Source organism: Abramis brama (assembly GCF_963993115.1).
Source record: "Abramis brama genome assembly, chromosome: 6".
Lineage (NCBI taxonomy): Eukaryota > Metazoa > Chordata > Actinopteri > Cypriniformes > Leuciscidae > Abramis > Abramis brama.
In genome coordinates, this window is record NC_139968.1 from 16,264,993 (window position 1) to 16,287,287 (window position 22,295).

The window sequence follows — 22,295 nt, forward strand, 5'->3', positions numbered from 1 at the left end:
GTTATGAGGTATATATATATATATATATATATATATATATATATCAATCATGGGTTTGCATACATAATATGAGATTTTTTACACAGGAAAAAAGAACCTAGTACAAGGTTGAATATCTTAATATATATTTTCTTAAATAATTCATTATAATACATTTAAAAAATACATTTTTTTATTTTTTATTTATAGGCCTAGGCCTGAGGGATGAAACGAGAGTTAAATTCAACAAGAAAAAGAGGAAAACATAAAGCAGTTAGCCACTTTTGCTTGTGGATAAAAATGGATATAAAATAAAGAAATTAATAACATATTCAAGAGATAAATAATATCGTTAAGGATAAAACGGTGGGTCACATTAGTAGGGTTAAATATACGAACTTTAATCAACCCTAAATGTATTCACAAAATAAATGGGCAGCAGTTTCTTCAAAAAGACCACAAAATCAGCAAGTTTAATCAATATCAAGATATTTACAGATAGATGAATTAAATGTGTTGTTCAAATCTTTTAAGTTGTTGCGCGTGTGATAATGCGTCGTCACATGATAACGTCAACATGGCAGATGTCCGGTTCGCATTCATACTCAACGAGATCTGGCTATAAAGTACCTACTTTTTTAGCGCTCGTTAAGTAAGTACTCATTGAAATTAAGTACCTACTCATTGAGTATGCGGTTTCGGACGCAGCCCATGTTTCGGAACAACATACTGTACCTTTAAGAGACAGAACAGGAACTTGACTTTGGATTTTCTATCAGCTATACTTGCTTTAAAGCCACTAGAAGGCAGCAAAGCTCTGCTAAACAAACAGGACGCTATCTAATCTCTTTAAGTGGTTGTTGATAATGAAAAAAATGTAGCCTACAGGCTATAAATATAGGCTATACACTATGACAAATATGTAGCCTATCTGTTCTCATTCTGATTTTGATTGGAATGTTTCATGCTGTTCTAGATTGTGTTAATAATTAACGATGATGATCATAAAACATAAACATAAATATAATTTCAAATACCATACTTCAGTTTTTAATTATTATTATTATTATTTATTTATTTATTTTTATTAATTGTGTGCAACAAATTGCACAAAAAAAGCTGTCAAGAAAAAAAAAGAGTTAAATTAAATGTAGGCTAAAAATGTAATTAGGCCTAATCATTTTTTTTAAAGGCATCGAAGTGATCGAAGCATATCGCATATTAACTTAAAGAGTTACATTTTTAACTTAAAAAATCGCTTTTACAATTAAATTATGTATTTAAAAGATCTGGTCAGGTGTCCTACTTTGACAATAAATGAAGGAGCAAAATAGCCTAAGGTGAGCGGGTGTGGCTATAGGGGTGAGGGCACACTTGTTGTTTTGTCTTAAACAGGATCCTGTTTGCTGCCATAAGAATCGACTGGCATACTTTATTGAATATTTCTGTTATTGTGCCGTTGGCTGTCGAAACGGTCGGAGTGAAACGCAGCCATCAGGTATTAACGCGTTTCAGAGCTGTTCACCAGGTGTGCTGCCGTAAACCGCCGACTGATTTAAGCAGATATATTAATTTTCCTCATTTCGAGAGTTTAATTCACATTACAGTTTTTTGCCGTACTTTACAGTGCGCATTATAAGGAAGAAACATGTGGTCTGGTTTAAGTAGCAGGGTTGTCAAGATTATAGAGCTTTGAATTATGTGAGAATGTAAGGGGAATGGCGATTTGTTTTTGGGTTTTTTGGCGGAAATTGTAGGTCATAATTTTGGTCAAAATACGAAAAAACTTTTAGTTCTCGGTAAGTCTAGATGATTAAGTTCATGTGTAATTTGCTCTTAAAATGTGCTTATTGTACTTGCCTACTGATAAAATAATAAACCATTTCAGAATCTAGGAAATGAAGACAAAAGGTCAGGGCCAGCAATTAGGGAAGATGTTAAATCAGTCTTAAACAATAAATGAAGATATTTAATAAAGTATCGACTTTTTGTGTGCTGTATTTGTTCTTCCAAATACATTGTTTATTTGTAAAACATCAATACAATTAATATTTAAAAGAACTAGGTGTTCCACTTTGACAATAAAGGTTAGTTTATTGCATGAAATGCTTGGAAAATATACGAATATGAACAAGTTTTTATATAAAAAAAAGAGGAACCTGTATGTTGTTGTCAAGATCTTTAGCTACTTAAAGTGGTTTAGTATGAGGAAGTCATTTGGAACATATTTTAACATGAAACCAAAGACAAATTACTGTGTGAGAAAATGTCCCACTTTACCTGTATTCACCCTAGACTGTTTAGAACGTTTAGGTATGAAAGCAAGGCTGTGAGGGATAAACTCAGGGGCGTAGCACCAAATGTTGGGCCCCGGTCACAGAACCAAGGAGTGGGCCCCTCACAACACCACAAACACCCAAGACTGCTTTATTTTCACTATTATTCAAAACTTCTTTTTTATTTTCACAAGGTGAAATTCAGAGGGTCAAAAAAAAAAAAAAAAAAAAAATCATATAATACTAACATAATAAATATATTACACCTGACCTGCATAAATACTTTGAATCAAGCAATCAAAAAAAAAAAAAAAAAAAGTATTTAATAAACTTTAAATCTTATGCTAGATCCTTTGAGACCTACACGAGATTTCATTTACAAAGCCCACTGGCGAGTTTTCATGTTAGCAAAGTCACTTATTAGATCTTTGAAGTCCAACTTCTTAGCTAGTTGGCTTTTGATGGAGAGAAGTGCCAAGCTGTTTAGCCTATCTTGAGACATTGTTGATCTCAGGTAGTTTTTCACCAGTCTCAACTTGCTAAAAGCTCGCTCACCCCCTGCAACAATTACTGGTAAAGAGCAAAAAATCCTCAGTGCAATGCACACATCTCCAAAAATACTCTGCAGTTGCATCTTAAAGATGGCATTAAGAAGCTCAAATGGGGCCAGAGTAGTTGGAAATGTTGCAGAATATACTGACTTCAGGTGGAGGATTTCATTTTCAAATTCAGAAGTTAGGTCTTTGTTGTATTTTCTTATTAGTCTTTGACTTGCTTCAGCTATCTGAGCTTCACTCATTACTGTCAGCTTCAGAATGGGAGCAAACGCTTCATATTTCTGCTGTGATCTGAAACCTTGTGCTCAGTTCACTAATGATGCGGTCAAGTTCAACGAAGAAAACATTGTGTTTGAAAGCTGTCTTCGCTTGCATCATCTTGAGAGCTCTCATCTGCCATGTGTTTTCTTTTTCTTTTACGTCTGTCTGCCTTGTGGAACTGAACGGGAATCTCCAATGCTTGTGCAACTAGGGAGGCTTCAGCCAGCAAGGAGTTCCATTTATTGCAGATTGCGGATTAAAACAAAAAAACCAAGCTACACCCTTTTTTAAATTTCATCTTTCATTCCGAAATAGAATAATGAATGAACGAAAAAGTACACGGACCGACAAACAGTTGCAATGTTGATTTGCATTACACATGCAAATCAACATTGTCAACTGTTTGTCTGAAATGCACAGTCGGATATCGATGACCTACAGTAATTTATGAGCCCCAGAAAACTTTGAAGCCTTTGATGCTTTGAACCCCATATGTAGCCTACATGGTATGGAATTCATAATGTACAAAAAAAAATGTTGCAATACTATGTTTATGATCATGCTTAAAAGGTTATTGTTGCCGTAAGATTTATGCGTGAAAGAGATTAACACTAATTCACTTTAATAAAGATGCTGACATGCATGCTATTCTTGCCATGGAAGTACAATAACATTAACTTCCTTAGATGAGAAAAAAAGTTCTTAGTTCAGATTAGTTCTTATTTTTTATTTTATTTTTTCAGTTTGAAACAGTATCTAACAGCATTAAAAAGACGATTAAAAACTCTGGTTGCTGTGCTAATCAGTGCTAATTACAAGTTAACAGTTAACAGGTTCTATGTGATTTGATGATTTGAACAACACACTCTGCTCCCGCCTAAAGTGTGATGCGGGCCTAATTTACATACAGATATCTGCAACGTCATTTGGCCTAGTCAAAACTCTAATTCAAGATATCTGTAATTACATTTTGACTAGGCAGAATGAAAGTTACAGATATCTCAAATTTCAGATATCTCTAATCAAAATTAATTTCAAGATATCTATAACTTGATAATAGATAGGCCTATCTACAATTAAATTATGACTATCCCTAACTCCAGTTTAAGATATCTACAACGTCATTTTGACTAGTCATAACTCCAGTTACAGATATCTACAACGTCATTTCACCTAGTCAAAACTTAATTTAAGATATCTGAAAAGGAACATGTAGATATCTTGAACTGGAGTTATGACTAGTCAGAATCAAATTGAAGATATCTCAAATTACAAATATCTACAATTCAGTTGCAGATATCCGTAATTCACATAGTGGATATCTGCAACTGAATTGTAGATATCTGTAATGATAAACCCCATACAAATGAATGGCAAAAGTGACGTAATTTGTCCTAGGAAGAATGTCTTTGTGGATATCTGAAATGACAATTATGGATAGGAAGAATGTAGTTGTGGATATCTGAAATGTTCTTTTTGACTAGGCAAAACTGAATTACAGATATCTGCAACACATATCCAGTCTAGCTTTTAAATGTTAAAATGGCTTGCCATACCAAACTTATTTTAAAAAACGAACACTTAAACTTACATCAGTGAACTACCATCCTAGCTAACACAGAACGTTGTCGACGTAACCGGACCGGACCATATTCGTCATAGCGACATACTACATAACGTTCCAGCGACGTAATGTGATTCCCATAATCGTCATGGCGACGTTATAGTGGTATGTGGCAAGAATGTAACGAGTAGCCTACGTCTCAGTGACCAAACTGGCATGTTGCGAGGACGTAACATACAAGGACCATATTAGTCGGTGCGACGTGCCAAATAACATTCCAGCAACATAACTTTGATGTGCTTGATAACCTTGAAATCCGCATAGAACTGATAAGAACTGATAAACTCAAACATTTCATTCTCTGCTGTAAAACCTTATAAATTCTAATAGGGAACTGTGTATTGTTTTCAGTTAATACATTTAGGGATCAATTGTAATGGAAACCAATACAAACCCCTATTAAATTCTAAATAGAAAATGGCCCAAAACCATTTATTCAGTGTTACTTTGTACAATTACTAAGCCAGTACATTTTGAACATTAACGATTTTTTTAACCATGTAAAGTGTTAACAAATTATGAGTAGCCTACAGAAATTTAACACGTCAATTAATTAATACAAAAAAACATAATCAATGAATAATGTAACCAACTATTATTTTTTATTGGAAAAAAATGTCTTTATCATTAGGGATGGGTGTAGTTAAATTTGATCACTGATACTTATTAATAGCCTACTCTATGACACGCTTCTCTATAATTTGGAGCAAAAACAATAAAGACATTAAAAAAAAGAAATAAAAAGATTCAGCAGTTTCTTTATTATTTTTTTTGCAGAAAATGCCATGTTTAATAAAAGTAAATAAGCAACAGAAGAATGTGAAATGCAGAAAAGAGAAAGAAGAATATACAGAAAATAATTTCTTAGGATAACGGAATTTATGTTTTAGGTTTACATAATTCATTGAATATTTATGAGGAAACATAATTATGAGTTACCTTATATCAGTCACGGCCGTACGTATACGCTTGAATATTCTGTTTATCGCGATGCATGCTTTTGTTTTCCGTGTCGAGTGTTCGGTGTTGCTTTCTCTGAAAATGACACGTTCGTTTCGACAGGTTTTCGAAACTGGAAAGCAGCATTAGAACGTGATCGCCAAAAACATGCGTGCACCAAGCTCATTTACAAGCCTCGACCTCATGGACAGAGTTTTGCCGCCGACAGGTGTCGGGGGAGACCGTAGCATGTTTGCTCGTCCCCCAACAGATAGAAAAGAATCGCTAGTATTACATAAAAAGCATGGCAGGCAGGTGTTGTGAAGTTTTTAGCAGTCAGCTTCCACTACGCGGGGATTGTGAATGTGATAGTGAGGAAGATTGCATAGCTGCGGGGCTTTTTGCCAAGTTGTTTAAATACACGTTGGAAAAAGATATACCTGGCTGACATTACATCAGGTATCCACAAAATGCAAAGTACACTTCCAAAACCATCCAGAATTAAGTGATTGAAATTTTGGCATCCATGCCCTTGTGAAAAAGAAGTGTAGCCTACTTAATTGTATTGAAAGCGTACTTTTTGTGTGCTTAAAATAATAAAAGTATACTTTTTAAAAAGTGCACTTGCAGATAATATAATATAATTTTTAAAAAAATGCACGTTGTAATAATGTCTAATTAAGTTTTACTTGAAGAATACACTTTCTTCACAATATTTCTAAACACACTTAAGTGTACTTTTTAAAAATGCACGTTGTAATAATGTCTAATTAAGTTTTACTTGAAGAAAGTACACTTTCTTCACAATATTTCTAAACACACTTAAGTGTACTTTTTAAAAATGCACTTTGTAATAATGTCTAATTAAGTTTTACTCGAAGAAAGTACACTTTCCTCACAATATTTCTAAACACACTTGTGTACTTTTTAAAAATGCACATTATAATAATGTCTAATTCATTTTATTTAAACAAACATTTTAAATAATTATGATTTTATAGTGTTTTAAAGTTATTAAAGTTAAAGTTCTAAGTTATTAAAGGAAATTTATTTTGATGTATTGACTAATATGCTCAATAAAATAAGAACTATAATGGAAAACATGGAAAATAATTGATTTTAATTACAACTCAGGTGTGTTGTCCAAAAATAATTTGTTAATGTATTTTAAATATGTTTAGTCTATAATATATACTTGTGCATTAATGCACTTGAAATGTATTTTTCCAATACATTTGCTTGTACATTATAATCAAGTACAACATATTGTTGAAATTTTTGTCTGTTTTATACATAATATTTGACAATAAAATGTAATTTATGAGAGGAGTCTTAGCATAATAGTAATGTGTTGTACTTTACAACTGTGAACAGAATACTTTCAATATCATTATGTTGTTCTTAGTCAATTAAACACACATTTAATTGTAATCAGACTACACTACACTGAACAAAAATATAGATTTTTAGTTAGGTGAAAGAGTCAAGTTTTGTGAATTTAGGCTACAGAGTCTAACAACACAGTGAGTTAGAACAACTTCAACTTAAACAGAAAAGCTTAAATAAATAACCCTTTTATATGCGCGTTGTTTAATGCGCATGCGCCGGAAATACTACGTCATGATGACGCACTACTTCACTAGAGTTTGAAAAATGCGCTGTTAGGAGCTGTGTGCGCCTGCGCCCTTACGGTACGTTCACACGGGGCGTCAGCGTCAACGCTTCCCATTGACTTTGAATGGGTGACGTCAAGCGTTGCCGAAAAGAATTGTGGATCCGTCGGCGGCGCTTCACTGGCGTTGCTCGCGGCAGAAGTTGAGAATTTTTCAACTTCTGCCGCGAGCAACGCCAGTGAAGCGCCGCCGATGGAAGCGTCAGCCAATCAGATCGCTCTATGCAAATACAGTAGCCAGGCGGCAGCCAATCACGTTCATCCTGTTCAAGAGCAGCAAACTGAGGATAAATTTTAAAATGGAGGAGAAACTAATTATTGCGGTGGGCAATCACCCGGTCCTTTATGACCATTGAATGACAATGAAGCTTGTTGTTGAGTTCCTGTCTAATTTCATTGGCTGACGCTGCTATGACCATGGCGTCAGTGCCAAACTTCAGCCACGCCTTCCGTCAAGCGTTGACGCTGACGACTAGGGATGGGACGGTATGAAAACTTTATATCACGATTATAGTGACCAAAATTATCGCGATTATCAATATTATCACGGTTTTGTTAAAACGAGATGAAAGTGTTCAAAAAGAGTTGATGCTCACACTGAAGACATTTCAACAAGTTTTATATTTGAAAATCAACAAACAACTAATAAAACAAGCAGCTCTATGCACTTTTTAAAGCAAGATTCTATTATGTGGCTTTTTCTTCCTTATAATGACGGTCGTCAATAGCAACGCATTATAACACCGCGCACATCCATTGTAACGGCCGCCTAGTGTTAAGTAGTGTTCATGACATGAATGTTGATGTGCCTTTAAGATAACTTCTTCTATGGCGTACGTTATTGTATGCATGCTGTTTTTATGTGAGCGCGCACGCACAATGCTCGCGCAAAGAGGAAGATGACCGCTCTACTTGCTGACCGTTGTTTTATAATGTGTTTACTTCCACTTTGATTTGTAGCGTGTTTTAGAGCGTTTTCTTTTCCCTTTTAACATTCGCTCTTCGACATGTATGTGAAGAGTGTGCTTAACTGAGAGAAAACATCTATAAAAGTCTTGTGGAACTACCAGTTCATTTGCACTGTCTTGTATTCTTCATCTGGGCAGACTTCAAACTCTCTGACAGACGTTACAACATGTATCACAACGGACGCGATCTCTCGTTTCATTCAGATAGCCTACAACTTGCCGTCTTGCGTCTTTTTAATTGTATTGGAAATTAAATCAGAGTTGATTTATTGTTTACAGAGTTTGATAATATTGTTGTGATCATCTTGTCTGAACGATTGTTTTGTACACTGAACATAATGGATTTATAAACAGGTAAGATTTAAAACATTAATCTCAATTCATTGTCCCCGTAATTATGTGGTAAAACAAAATCGGTGTAATAAGTGTATAATGAATATAAATTAGTATCAATTAAATGGAACTTGAACTTGTTCGTTCTTGGCTCAAAGCCACTTGCTGCAAACTTTTCTTTACGGGAGCTTCACGTTTATTTCAAGTGATTGATATAATAAAATAGTTCAACTTAAAACAACATTTTATGCCCAATTATTTCCCAGACGTAGTTTTGGTATTGAGGTCAAAGTTAACTTGCCTTGCGTTCGCTATAGCCTACAACAGTGGTGGTCACACAAGACGACTCGGCAGATCTGAAGTTTCGTGCATGTTCTGCTGACAGGGTGACCATCCTCGATTAAGTTTCCCTCAGGACTTTTGTTAAAGCCAAAATATGACCACACCTCAGAACTGGTTCTCTTAAAAGGCTGAAAAATCTCCCGAGCACGGTCACTGCCTTCCGCAATTCCTTCTTGAATAATAATAATAAAAAACTTTGCGCGCTGTGCCTGCATCAGACTGTTGCTGGCTGAACAGGATCTAAAATCGCGATAATCAAACACGGTTTTAATGATAATTAAATTTTAAACGATATTACTAACCGTCAGTACATTTTATCGTGGTTTATAGTAAAACCGGTAATCGTCCCATCCCTACTGACGACCCGTGTGAACGTACCGTTACATCTGCTCTCTGCTAAGGATTTGGTGCGACGTGACACAGTGGCTCCTGTCTCATCAATTTTTCCTGTTATTTTGCAGGTATTGTTGTTACAACAACTTAATAATATGCACACGAGATCTGTAATGCAAATGTATATGCCGCAGATATTTCGAGTAATGACGTTTGGGGTTGTGAATATGTTGATCTGCAGACTGTCCGCCAAACACGAGGTGATTGTGAAATGCGTTTAATTCGATTCAAATTGACTCCATTTACAAGGTTATAGTGTTCATTATGAATTTACTTTAAAATTGTGTTTGGTTTATTAAGTTATGTATAAAGATCGGATGCACTTTCTCAGGCAAATGTTTCAGACATACATTCAGCTTATGTAATACTGTGTTATTTCCTGCCGCTGCAGAAAGAAAAATGAATGTTAAATATGTATGGTTTACATATGTTTATAAGGATCTTATGCATAACATGTTCAGTCAACATAATTGTTATATGCATAAAATATTCTTTTGACTCATTTGAGTAGATGTACAAGAGTCTGTACAAAATGTATTGCCAAGACAGCACACCTTGATCAAGCTAAAACACTACTATCAAGTCACTAACTATCCCTATAGCTTTAATGCTTTGAATCTTTTCCACCTGTGCATTTACATATGCCCCTATAATCACCATGTATTTTACAGGTAACAAACCAAAGGAAGAAGGCTGCAGCATTGCTGTGTCAACCGTGGTAAATAGCCTACAGGAACATCCTTCATGAAGATAGCTATGTGCGAGCTTAAAATTCAAGATTACCTTTCCCAATTTGCATGGGTCTTGGGTTTGCATGGGTCATTTATCTATATTTGTGTAATTGATAAGTTATGTTTAATTCCCTGTAAAGTAGCAATACAAATGTTCTCTATTTTTAATCACTTTAAACCCAGTGTCAGTGAAGATGGTGTGGTCAGTGGAATCCTGGTGTTTGTGGGAAATAGAGGGAACCTTGCCCAGCACTATGATGTGACCCTGATGACTGAGGTAATTCATCACACATTCATCAACAGTTAGCAGTCAAAAGTTTACGTACGCTTTGCAGAATAAACTGCTTCATCAGGGTAGTACTAAATAAAAAGAGAACATATACATTTTTGTGATCCCTCTTATTGCTAAAATTATTAACATTTTGCAGATACTGCAATATAAACTTTAAAGCGCAACTGTATATCTATCAATTTAATTCATTTGAGCCAAATATAATAATGGACTGGATCTGTTTTATAAACAAATGGTTTCCTTCTGTTTTTTTGTTTTTTTTTCTGTCTCTTTGGAACATTTCCATTCACATTTACTCTGGAGAGCTTCTGGGACATTGACATAAACAGCACCTTCCAACAACTTCAAAAAAATTGGTGACATGATTTTGGTTTTCTTGTTTTTGTGCCTTTTGGATTTCTTCAGTTTTTGTTTTGAGACAAACTTATATTCACTATAATGCTGGAGTAAGCATTTTGTCCTGTTTAATGTTGGTGCTATGTAAAGTGTGCTATGTTAATATTAGTTTATGTATTAGCCAACATGATCTAACAATGAGCTTTTTTTTTTACAGTATTTATTAATCTTTGTTAATATTAGTTAATTAAAATATAGTTTAAAGGTGCCATGTGTCAGAATTGAGGTAAAAATATCCAAAAAATGAGCTACACGCATCAAAAGAATGAGAAGAAATAAGGGCAATGATGTCATTAAAAAAATGACAAGTTATAGTGCTGCAGAGATATCAACCTGAATTAGCATTAGCATTACTAGCCACGGCCCGACAGGTGTCGTAATACCAGTTTCGGCCATGGGAGGCGGTATGCGGGCAACATAACCACCAGTCAAACATGCAATACACGAATAACTCGCACGGCTTGTGGGCGTACTTGAACCTGATGTCAATCGTGTGGAAAGTAGCCTACTGTCCACTACTACATTCAAATAAAATCTGATTAAAAAAAAGGAACAGAACCAGAGTAAACATTGGCACTGCTTTTCATCGCTGGAGACAACTAATGGACATGAAAGAAATGAGGTTCGACTCCGAACTTGCAACATTTCTTTTGGATTGGTAAGTAAGATGCTGTTAGTATTTCGTTAGAAGTTTGTTTTATATGTTTGTGTAGTTTTTTCGGGAAGTTATAACATAGAAATGTATTGAAGGCTGTTCGATAAACGTATATATAACGTACATAAATATAGTATTGTAATAGTACACATATATAGCACAATCTCTATAGCTCTTTTTTTCTTGCCAACTAACTTACGTGACCTATATTATGTTTATTAAATGGCTTTCCTGAGGTAAATCTGACATAATTGTTCTCCAACTGTGTTATTGACCTCTTCACGCTGATAAAAAACACTGATTGGTCGATATTATGTATGAGGAATACATTTTGGTAAGTTGTAGCCTACTGTATCTTTTAACAGTGTTCGTGTTTTTTTACTATTAGTAACGTTAGAGATGATCGGTTCACGTGCGCTAGCTAGGGATCTGTCGTGTAACATTTACAAGCGCCAAAACAGTATTGTTTGAATTGCGTAATAAAATTTTCAGAATCTGAGAGCTGAGATTTTTTTTTTATATCATAACTAACCTGCTCTGTCTGTCTAGTCTGTCGGTCTCCGTGTCCTCTTTGCTTCGCGATTTTTCTGTGCGTGAGAAAATGGATGTGTGGCGTGAGAGCGTGTGAAAAGTGTCAATTGCGTGAGTCTCACGGTGAATGCGAGAGAGTTGGAAGCTCTGGTTACGTTGGCGCTAGCTTGGTCAACACCAGCGAATGCTGTCTGTCAAATTAATGTAATTCAAACTAACAATAAAAATGTAATATGAACAAAACGAATATGAACATATTCACTGGTAAAGGTGAAGGGGAGTAGCTTGAAGATGTCATATTCATACTCTAGAGTAGACCAACTCACTTTCTGGAGGTATACTGCCCCCATCTGGTATGGAATGTGCAGTATGAATGTATTTTTTTTGACACAAGGCACCTTTAAGTTAGTTAATACAATTTATAGTCATTGTTCATGTGAGTTCACAGTGCATTAACTAATTTTAATACACAACTTTTGAATATAATAATGCATTATTAAATGTTGAAATTAATATTAACTAAGACTAATAAATGCTTAAAGTATTATTCATTCTTAGTTCATGTTAACTGAAGTAGTTAACTAATAATACCTTTTTGTAAAGCATTACCCGTTTGAATCTTAGTGTTGTACATGGAATGATACTTTTCTTCACATTTTGTTTGTATTAATTCATGGGTTGTGTGTTTGAGGTACTGTGTGTTTGCTTCTAAAATGATGTGTGTACTGGTAATCCCTAGGTTATGGGGACCAAATTACCCCAAAAGTATAGTAATACCAGTAAATTACATGCAAACAATCTTATAAATCCATACAGAATGATGTTTTCTGAAAATGTAAAAATGCTAAATGTTTTCTGTGATGGATAGGTTTAGGTACCTTTGTATGAGGGAAAAAATGATTGTGCATAATAAGCATCATTGTCCTCCAGACTCTTAAATGAGTTAAAGGGATAGTTCACTTTAAAATGAAAATTCTGTCATCATACTCGCCCTCAAAAGTTGTTTCAAACCTGTATGTATGTAATTTATTTCTTCTGCTGAACACAAAGGAAGATATTTAAAAAAATGTCTGCAACCAAACAGTTAACTGGTCCCATTGACTTCCATAGTATTTTTTTTTCCTACTATGGAAGTCAATGGGACCAGTTAACTGACAAATATCATCTTTTGTGTTCAGCAGAAGAAATAAATTCATACAGGTTTGAAACAACTTGAGGGCGAGTATGATGACAGAATTTTCATTTTAAAGTGAACTATCCCTTTAAGGTGTTGTAACTGTTTATGTATAGTGTTTCTTTGGGGTTTTTTTGTGCATCAACAGAAAGGTTTTTATGTATTTATTTTAGAGATTTTGTCAGTAAATGTACGTAGATATCACTTCCTGCTCAGCTACTGTTCGGACACTCTTGCTTACTGCTCCGCGCTTTGCTCTATCGCTTTTACATTTTATCTCCTATTTTTATATTTTATTTCCTTTATTTTATTTCCTTTATTTTGTTTCCTTTTATCACCTAATTTTAACTTTAGCAAATCAGCACAGTGCTCATACGACAAAGTTTGGATTACTACAAAAACTGAGAATTATTTTACCCGACCAGCTTACATTCCGGGAAAGGAAAACACAACTGCCTCAAGGATAAGAGAAAATGCCTCTTCTGGAATCTACTTGCTGCACCAACTGCCACAGACCAGACGGAGCACACAACAGAGCTTCGTCATGGACACCCTCAGCATACCGGTGAGTCCCATGAAACTAGTGCTCCTCGACAGGTAGAGAAACAAGACGATCGACTTACTAATCGATGGCACAAACAGGGAGCGAGACCCAAAGGCACTCGAGACATCAGATTGTCACGAGCATCACATATTGCCGCAGTAGCATCCTCTACCCCAGATACAGCTCTGACAAGGATTGCAAACACTGGTCTCCTACCACCGCCTATACATCTTGAGAACAGATTTGAAGTACTAAGGAATGTAAATGAGGAATCCCCAAATGTGATGAATGTGATCAAACACAGACTGAATGGGCCAGTTGCTAACACTGATGCTAACTGGCGCTCAAAGTCGAGCAGACAGCGGCACTCAGCTCAGAGCGCTGCCGAGCCCAGGACTCTGATAGTGGGGGACTCCATAATCAGAAACATTAGCGGCAGGGATACAACTACGTGCTGCCTTCCACAAACAACAACTTCTGATGTAAACAGGGAACTTCAGAACATTCTGATGAAACATAAGACTGCAAATCGACTCATCATTCATGTGGGGAAGAATGATATTCATAAAGAGCAGTCAGAACTCCTTAAGAAGGATTTCCATGAACTTTTTGAAACACTTAAAAGACTGAAAGTTCAAACATTCATCAGTGGACCACTCCCAGCAAGAGGAACAAACAGGTTTTCATGGTTACTTGGGCTTAATACGTGGCTGCAAAAAACCTGCAATATAAAAGGAGTAAACTTCATTGACAATTTCAATCTTTTCTGGAGTCAGAGACAACTGTTTCATCGGGATGGCCATCACCCAAACAAACTTGGTTCAAGAGTGTTAAAGGACAATATCTACTTCTCCCTCAATCATCCTTCTGCAGTTTGTGCCAATCCACTCAATCTGAACGGCACACACACACCTGGACACAGTATGAATGACCACGGGACTTCACTTCAGCAGCAAAATGGACATAACACCACTCCGCCACAACAACCTCTGCTCACGGACACAATCTCAGCTGAGACCTGCCCACAGAGCTCACCACAGACAGACATATCAGAACTGCTTGAAGATTCAGCACCCAAGGACGACTTCCTGGAAAACAGCCATCAGCCTTCCTCCGATAACACCAGAGCAACAGGCCCTTTCACCTGACACTTTTTCCCTCTCTCCAGCATCGCCACTTCTGTGCTTCTCACAGAAAATGGAAGAACTGGTGTATGCTGGAACCAGACTATCCCACTCTTTTGCTGCAAGCCCCCAGATACCAACCAAAAAAAGACAGGCACCGCTACCACCCGCACCAAAGCCTGCGGGCCCAGCTCGCCCTCCCCCTCCTGTGAGAGCTCTTCGGCCTCTGCCACAACGCCAGGGCCCACACCCTCCTCCATCTGCTCGAGGTGAACCAAAAACAACTGATACCAGCTCTCAGTGATATGTGTCGGGTCCCCGTTTTGATAACAGTAATTTTTTCAAATGTTTACAGAACAAGCGGGAACCCAGTGTGCCTGTATCTTTCTCTATTGCTGTTCTATTACAAGATAGAAAGTCTAAGGCCTTCAATAGCCATACAGCAAACCTAACTAATCTGGTGCCTATTACACGTCAAACTAATATTGCCCTTGGGAAAAGTAAGTCTGTTAAGTTAGCACTCTTTAACATCCGCTCACTTAAAAATAAATCACTTCTAGTCAACGACTTAATAACCACAAACAATCTGGATTTTATGCTTCTAAATGAAACCTGGCTAGAAGACAGCTGCAGTGCAACAATCCTCAATGAAGCAGCCCCCCCCCTAACTTTACTTTTATGAGTGTCTGCAGAGCTGTTAAGAGAGGTGGGGGTCTAGCTGCTCTTTTTAAATCAATGTATCAATGTAAGCAAATATCATTTGGGAATTACTTGTCTTTCGAATATCTGGGTATTGTGTTAAAAGGTGCTCCACGCATTTTACTTATCATTATTTACAGGCCTCCAAAATACTCTCCAGCCTTTGCTGAGGACTTTACAGAACTGTTATCAAAAATTACCTCAGAGTTTGACTGTTTTGCCATTGCTGGAGATTTTAACATCCACATAGATAGTGCAGAGAACAATATGGCAAAAGAAATCAAAAGTGTTTTAAAAACTTTTGATCTGATTCAGCATATACATGGACCCACACACAATCGTGGACACACTCTAGATTTACTTATCAGTAAGGGTCTAAACATTTCACTGATTGTTATTAAGGATGTAGCACTGTCTGATCATTTCTGTATTTTCTTTGATATATTGATCTCTCCTGCCACTGAAGCTAGATCTGTGTCTGTCAAGAAGAGATGCTTAAATGAGAGTGTACTATTTATGAAGGCTATATCCTTAACACCAAGCATATCTGCAGACTCTGTTGATTTTCTCCTTGATTCTTTTAACTCAAAAGTTAAAAGTGTAATTGATGATATTGCTCCTGTGAAAGTCAGGAAGAAGAGTGGCAGACAAAAAGCACCTTGGAGAAACTCAACAGCAGTGCAAAATATGAAAAGACAATGCAGAAAAGTAGAGCGCATGTGGCGGAAGACAAAACTTGTAGTCCATTATAACATCTACAAAGACAGCATCCATGCTTTCAATATGGAACTAGGCAAAGCTAGACAGACTTTCTTCTCAAATATTATAAACAGTAATTTAAACAACACACGCACTCTTTTTGCTACTGTAGAGAGACTGACAACCCCCCCAAGCCAGATTCCCAGTGAAATGCTCTCAGACAACAAGTGCAGTGAGTTTGCTTCTTTCTTCTCTGAGAAAATCAATAATATCAGAAAGGTGATCAGCACATCCTTGAGTTGCCCTGGGGTTAGACAGATCAAACCACCTGAGAAAGTAGTTACTATGTCTGACTTCAAAGAAATTGATGGCAAAATTTTGGAAGAAACCGTACAGCACCTTAAAACATCAACCTGCGCTCTTGACACACTTCCCACATCATTTTTCAAAGCAGATCTTCTAGAAGTGGTTAATGCTTCACTTCTCTCTGGGAGTTTTCCAAACTCCCTGAAAACTGCAGTTGTCAAGCCCCTCCTGAAAAAGAACAATCTGGATAAGACCATATTAAGCAACTATAGGCCGATCTCAAATCTTCCTTTCATAGGCAAGATCATTGAAAAAGTTGTCTTCAATCAGCTGAACAAATTCTTAAGCTCGAATGGATACTTTGACAATTTTCAATCTGGTTTCCGACCGCACCACAGCACAGAGACAGCGCTCATAAAGATAATAAACGATATTCGCTTAAATACTGATTCAGGCAAATTATCAGTACTGGTACTACTCGACCTCAGTGCTGCATTTGACACTGTCGATCATAACATACTTCTTGACAGGCTGGAAAACTGGGTGGGGCTTTCTGGGATAGTCCTAAAATGGTTCAGGTCATACTTAGATGGGAGAGGTTATTATGTGAGTATAGGAGATCATAAGTCTGAGTGGACATCCATGACATGCGGAGTCCCTCAAGGCTCAATTCTTGCGCCACTCCTGTTCAACCTGTATATGCTCCCAATGAGCCAAATAATGAGAAAGAACCAAATTGCTTACCACAGCTATGCAGACGACACACATATTTACTTAGCCCTATCGCCTAACGATTACAGCCCCATTGACTCCCTGTGCCAATGCATCGATGAAGTCAACAGTTGGATGTGTCAAAACTTTCTTCAGTTAAACAAAGACAAAACTGAAGTCATTGCATTTGGAAACAAAGATGAAGTTCTCAAGGTGAATGCATACCTTCACTCTAGGGGTCAAACAACTAAAAATCAAGTCAGGAATCTTGGTGTGACACTAGAGTCAGACCTTAGTTTCAGTAGTCATGTCAAAGCAATAACTAAATCAGCATACTATCATCTGAAAAATATTGCAAGAATTAGATGCTTTGTTTCCAGACAAGACTTAGAGAAACTTGTGCATGCTTTCATCACTAGCAGGGTGGATTATTGTAATGGACTCCTCACTGGCCTTCCCAAAAAGACCATAAGACAGTTGCAGCTCATACAGAACGCTGCCGCCAGGATTCTGAGCAGAACCAGAAAATATGAACACATCACACCAGTCCTCAGGTCTTTACACTGGCTCCCAATTAAATTTAGGATTGATTTTAAAGTATTATTACTGGTATATAAATCATTCAATGGCCTAGGACCTCAATATATTGCAGATATGCTCACTGAATATAAACCCAACAGATCACTCAGATCACTAGGATCATATCAGCTAGAAATACCAAGGGTTCACTCAAAGCATGGCGAGTCCGCTTTTAGCTATTATGCCAGCCGCAGCTGGAACCAGCTTCCAGAGGAGATCAGACGTGCTCCTACAATAGTCACTTTCAAATCCAGACTCAAAACACATCTGTTTAGCTATGCATTTAATGAATGAGCACTGTGGCAATGTTCGTCCGACTGTTTGTACTATACTGTACTGTATTTTATTTTTTATTTTTCTAAACGGTTTTAATTATTCTTATTTCTTTTTATTATTTTAATTTCTTCTATGTTAAGCACTTTGAATGGCCATTGTGTATGAAATGTGCTATATAAATAAACTTGCCTTGCCTAGAGGGTTTTAAATTGAATTTGTGTTGATTGTAACTAGGTTAAGATTTTTTTAATTCAAATTTGAAATAAATTGCAACTTTATTATAATTTTTTTAATTACAAATGTATTTAATTATATAATAGTGTACATGTATATTACATTAAAGTACATTTTAGTCCACATTAATTGCTTGTCAGTATATTTGTGTCACGAACTCCTCAGAGACACGAAGTAGGAGATCCAAATGCAGCTTTATTTTGTGGGGCAATCCAGAGGCGTAATCCAATGTACAGGCAAGGGTCATACACAGGCAGGCAGTCAAAACAAAGAAAGAAAAACAAACAAACAGGCAGGGACCAGAGGCAAGAGAGTAATCCAGGGAACAGGGCAAGATAATCAGAACCAAGAAACACGAAAACTAGGAGAATGCTCAGAAATGCAGTGAGACACAAACAAGACTTCGCGGTGAGTGAATGAACAAGGTATATATAGACTGAGACTAACAGGATGATAAGACAAAGGTGAATGCAATCAGTGAATGAGGTACAGGTGAATGTGATCAGTGATAATGAGTCCAGGCAGTGAGTTCTGGGAAATGTAGTTTGAGAGTGATAATGGTCTTATGTGGAGTGCCCTCTGGTGGCTCTCAAGGGCAACTCCAGCTGGTGATCGTTACATAGCCCCCCCTTTAAGGAGCGGATTCCAGACGCTCCTAAAACTGTCCAGGAGGGAGGTGGAGCGGAGGCGGACCCGGGGGCGGGACGGAGGGCCAGGCCCGTGCAGCGGAAGGGGACCTGAAGACTCTGGCAGGGCGGCAGGCCAGGGCGGAGCAGGCTGTGCAGGCGGCCGGGGCGGAGCAGGCTGTGCAGGCGGCCGGGGCGGAGCAGGCTGTGCAGGCTGTGCAGGCGGCCGGGGCGGAGCAGGCTGTGCAGGCGGCCGGGGCGGAGACGACCCTTCAGGCGGCTGGGCCGGAGACGACCCTTCAGGCGGCTCCAACGGTTCAGGAACATGAACGGGCTCAAGAACAGGAACGGGCTCAGGGGATGCGGTGGCCATCTTGTCCGAAGACACAGGCTTGGAGTCGGCCATCTTGTCCGAAGACACAGGCGTGGAGTCGGCCATCTTGTCCAAAGACACAGGCTTGGAGTCGGCCATCTTGTCCAAAGACACAGGCGTGGAGTCGGCCATCTTGTCCAAAGACACAGGCGTGGAGTCGGCCATCTTGTCCGAAGACACAGGCGCAGAAAGAGGAAGAGGAACAGATTCAGGCTCAGGATCAGATTCAGGCTCAGGAACAATTTCAGTCTCGGCGAGACGAGACTCTGGACGGGCAGACGTGACCTGAAGCTCTGGCTCTGGTTCGGCAGGACTGACGTGAAGCTCTGGCTCTGGCTCGGCAGGACTGACGTGAAGCTCTGGCTCTGGCTCGGCAGGACTGACGTGAAGCTCTGGCTCTGGCTCGGCAGGACTGACGTGAAGCTCTGGCTCTGGCTCGGCAGGACTGACGGGAAGCTCTGGCTCCGAATCAGCGCGCTCTGAGCTTGACGGGACCAGCAGCGGCGAGGGCTTTGAACTGGGCAGGACCAACAGCGAAGAGGGCTTTGAGCTGGACAGGACCAGCGGCAAAGAGGGCTTGGAGCTGGGCAGCGATGAGGGCTCTGTGCTGGGCAGCAATGAGAGCTCTGTGCTGGGCAGCGATGAGAGCTCTGAACTGGACGGAACCAGCGGCGAAGAAGACTCTGAGCTGGGCGGGACCAGCGGTGAAGGCTCTGGGCTGGACGGGACCAGCGGTGAAGAGGACTCTGAGCTGGACGGGACCAGCGGTGAAGAGGGCCTTGAGCTGGGCGGGACCAGCGGCGAAGGAGACTCTGGACTGGACGGGACCAGTGGCGAAGGAGACTCTGGACTGGCGTGAAGTGCAGGCTCGGCTGGACTGGTGTGAAGCTCTGGATCGGCAGAAGTGACGTGAACAGTCTCTGGATCAGCAGAAGTGACGTGAACAGTCTCTGGATCAGCAGAAGCGACGTGAACGGTCTCTGGATCAGCAGAAGCGACGTGAACGGTCTCTGGATCAGCAGAAGCGACGTGAACGGTCTCTGGATCAGCAGAAGCGACGTGAAGTGCGGGCTCAACCTCGCCCACTATGAAGGGAGACCCACAAAATAGCAAAACAAAATCTATATATTGAACCAGAGTCCATCTGGGGTCAGTCTCAGGCAAATAAAAACTCACGTCCTGATCCAGTCCCATCCAAAAGCAATCCTTGAGTTCCCCGTCGTCCAGCGGGGCCAGGTGGCAACAAGCCACAAACTCACCCACATAGTCTTCTATGGGGCGACCATCCTGGAAGATGGAGCAGAGTCTAGTTACTGGGTCCATGTTGTCATTGCTGCTGGATCTGGGTATGGCGAAGTCTTCTGTCACGAACTGCTCAGAGACACGAAGTAGGAGATCCAAATGCAGCTTTATTTTGTGGGGCAATCCAGAGGCGTAATCCAATGTACAGGCAAGGGTCATACACAGGCAGGCAGTCAAAACAAAGAAAGAAACAAACAAACAAACAAACAAACAAACAGGCAGGGACCAGAGGCAAGAGAGTAATCCAGGGAACAGGGCAAGATAATCAGAACCAAGAAACACGAAAACTAGGAGAATGCTCAGAAATGCAGTGAGACACAAACAAGACTTCGCGGTGAGTGAATGAATGAACAAGGTATATATAGACTGAGACTAACAGGATGATAAGACAAAGGTGAATGCAATCAGTGAATGAGGTACAGGTGAATGTGATCAGTGATAATGAGTCCAGGCAGTGAGTTCTGGGAAATGTAGTTTGAGAGTGATAATGGTCTTATGTGGAGTGCCCTCTGGTGGCTCTCAAGGGCAACTCCAGCTGGTGATCGTTACAATTTGGAAGTACACTTTTATCATATTTCAAAGTTCAAATAAAAATGTATTAAAGTCCCACTTAAGTTGTTCCAAAAAAGCACTCTTAATTTCAACTAATTTAATTTGAGCTTAATCTGTGATGCATTTGAAATCAATTACATGCAATACGTTTGTCGAAAACATTACACTTAATTCACATTTAAGTGTATTGTTAACTGACATTAAAGTATATTTTAGTTCACATGAATTGCTTGTCAGTTCATTAAACTACACTTTAACTATATTTTAAATACACTGAAAGTACTTATTAAACATGTATTAAAGTCCCATTTATGTTTAAAAAAAGCATTCAAAAGTTCAACTAATTGCATTTAATATGAACTTAATTTGTGATACATTTGAAATTAAATACAAATAAAATGCACTTAAGCAGTGAAAACATTACATTTAATTCACACTTAAGTGTATTGTTAACTGACATTAAAGTACATTTTAGTTCACATTATTTGCTTGTCAATGCATTGAGCAGTGCACTTTAAATCAATTTTAAAAGACACTAGAAGCAATTACGAAAGTAAATATAAAGTTGTATTAAAGTCCCACTTAAGTGGTACCAAAAAATCACTCTTAATGACAACTTATTGCATTTTATTTCAACTTAATATGTGATATATTTCAAATCAATTATACTTGATGTGCATTCAGACCGGTGAAAACATTGCATTTGAGTTACACTTAAGTGTATACATTTAAAGTATATTATTTGTATAATAAGTACACTTTATAAAAGTACACTAAAGTGCTTTTTTTTTCACAAGGGTGGTTCTGAAAAATAAAAATAAAACAGAAATATGACACTGCTGATTCAGCTGCATTCTGTTTAAAAAATGATGGCACAAGGGATCGCGGTGCAACACTGAAAATGTGTCCGTTATAATTCGTTTTTTGTGCAATGGTGTGCCAGAGGAACATCTTGGCTTGTTAGAACCCCAGCAGCCTGATGCAGATTACGTCATACTGGAATATTACAACACTTGTCTGGCAGGCATATCCCCTACATCCACTGCTATAACCACCAGCTTCACCTCACCGCACCCTTTAATTCTAGCCTACACTTCACAAGTCATAACCTGCAAACACAACACATGACTGTAGAACGATGTTCAGG

General features: G+C 38.4%; 1 protein-coding gene across 1 annotated transcript in view; it reads left to right on the forward strand.

Annotated features, from left to right (window-relative positions):
- LOC311084443 (beta-1,3-galactosyltransferase 2-like) overlaps positions 1–22,295 on the forward strand; it is a 67,498-nt gene that overhangs the window by 28,300 nt on the left and 16,903 nt on the right. The window lies entirely within an intron of this gene.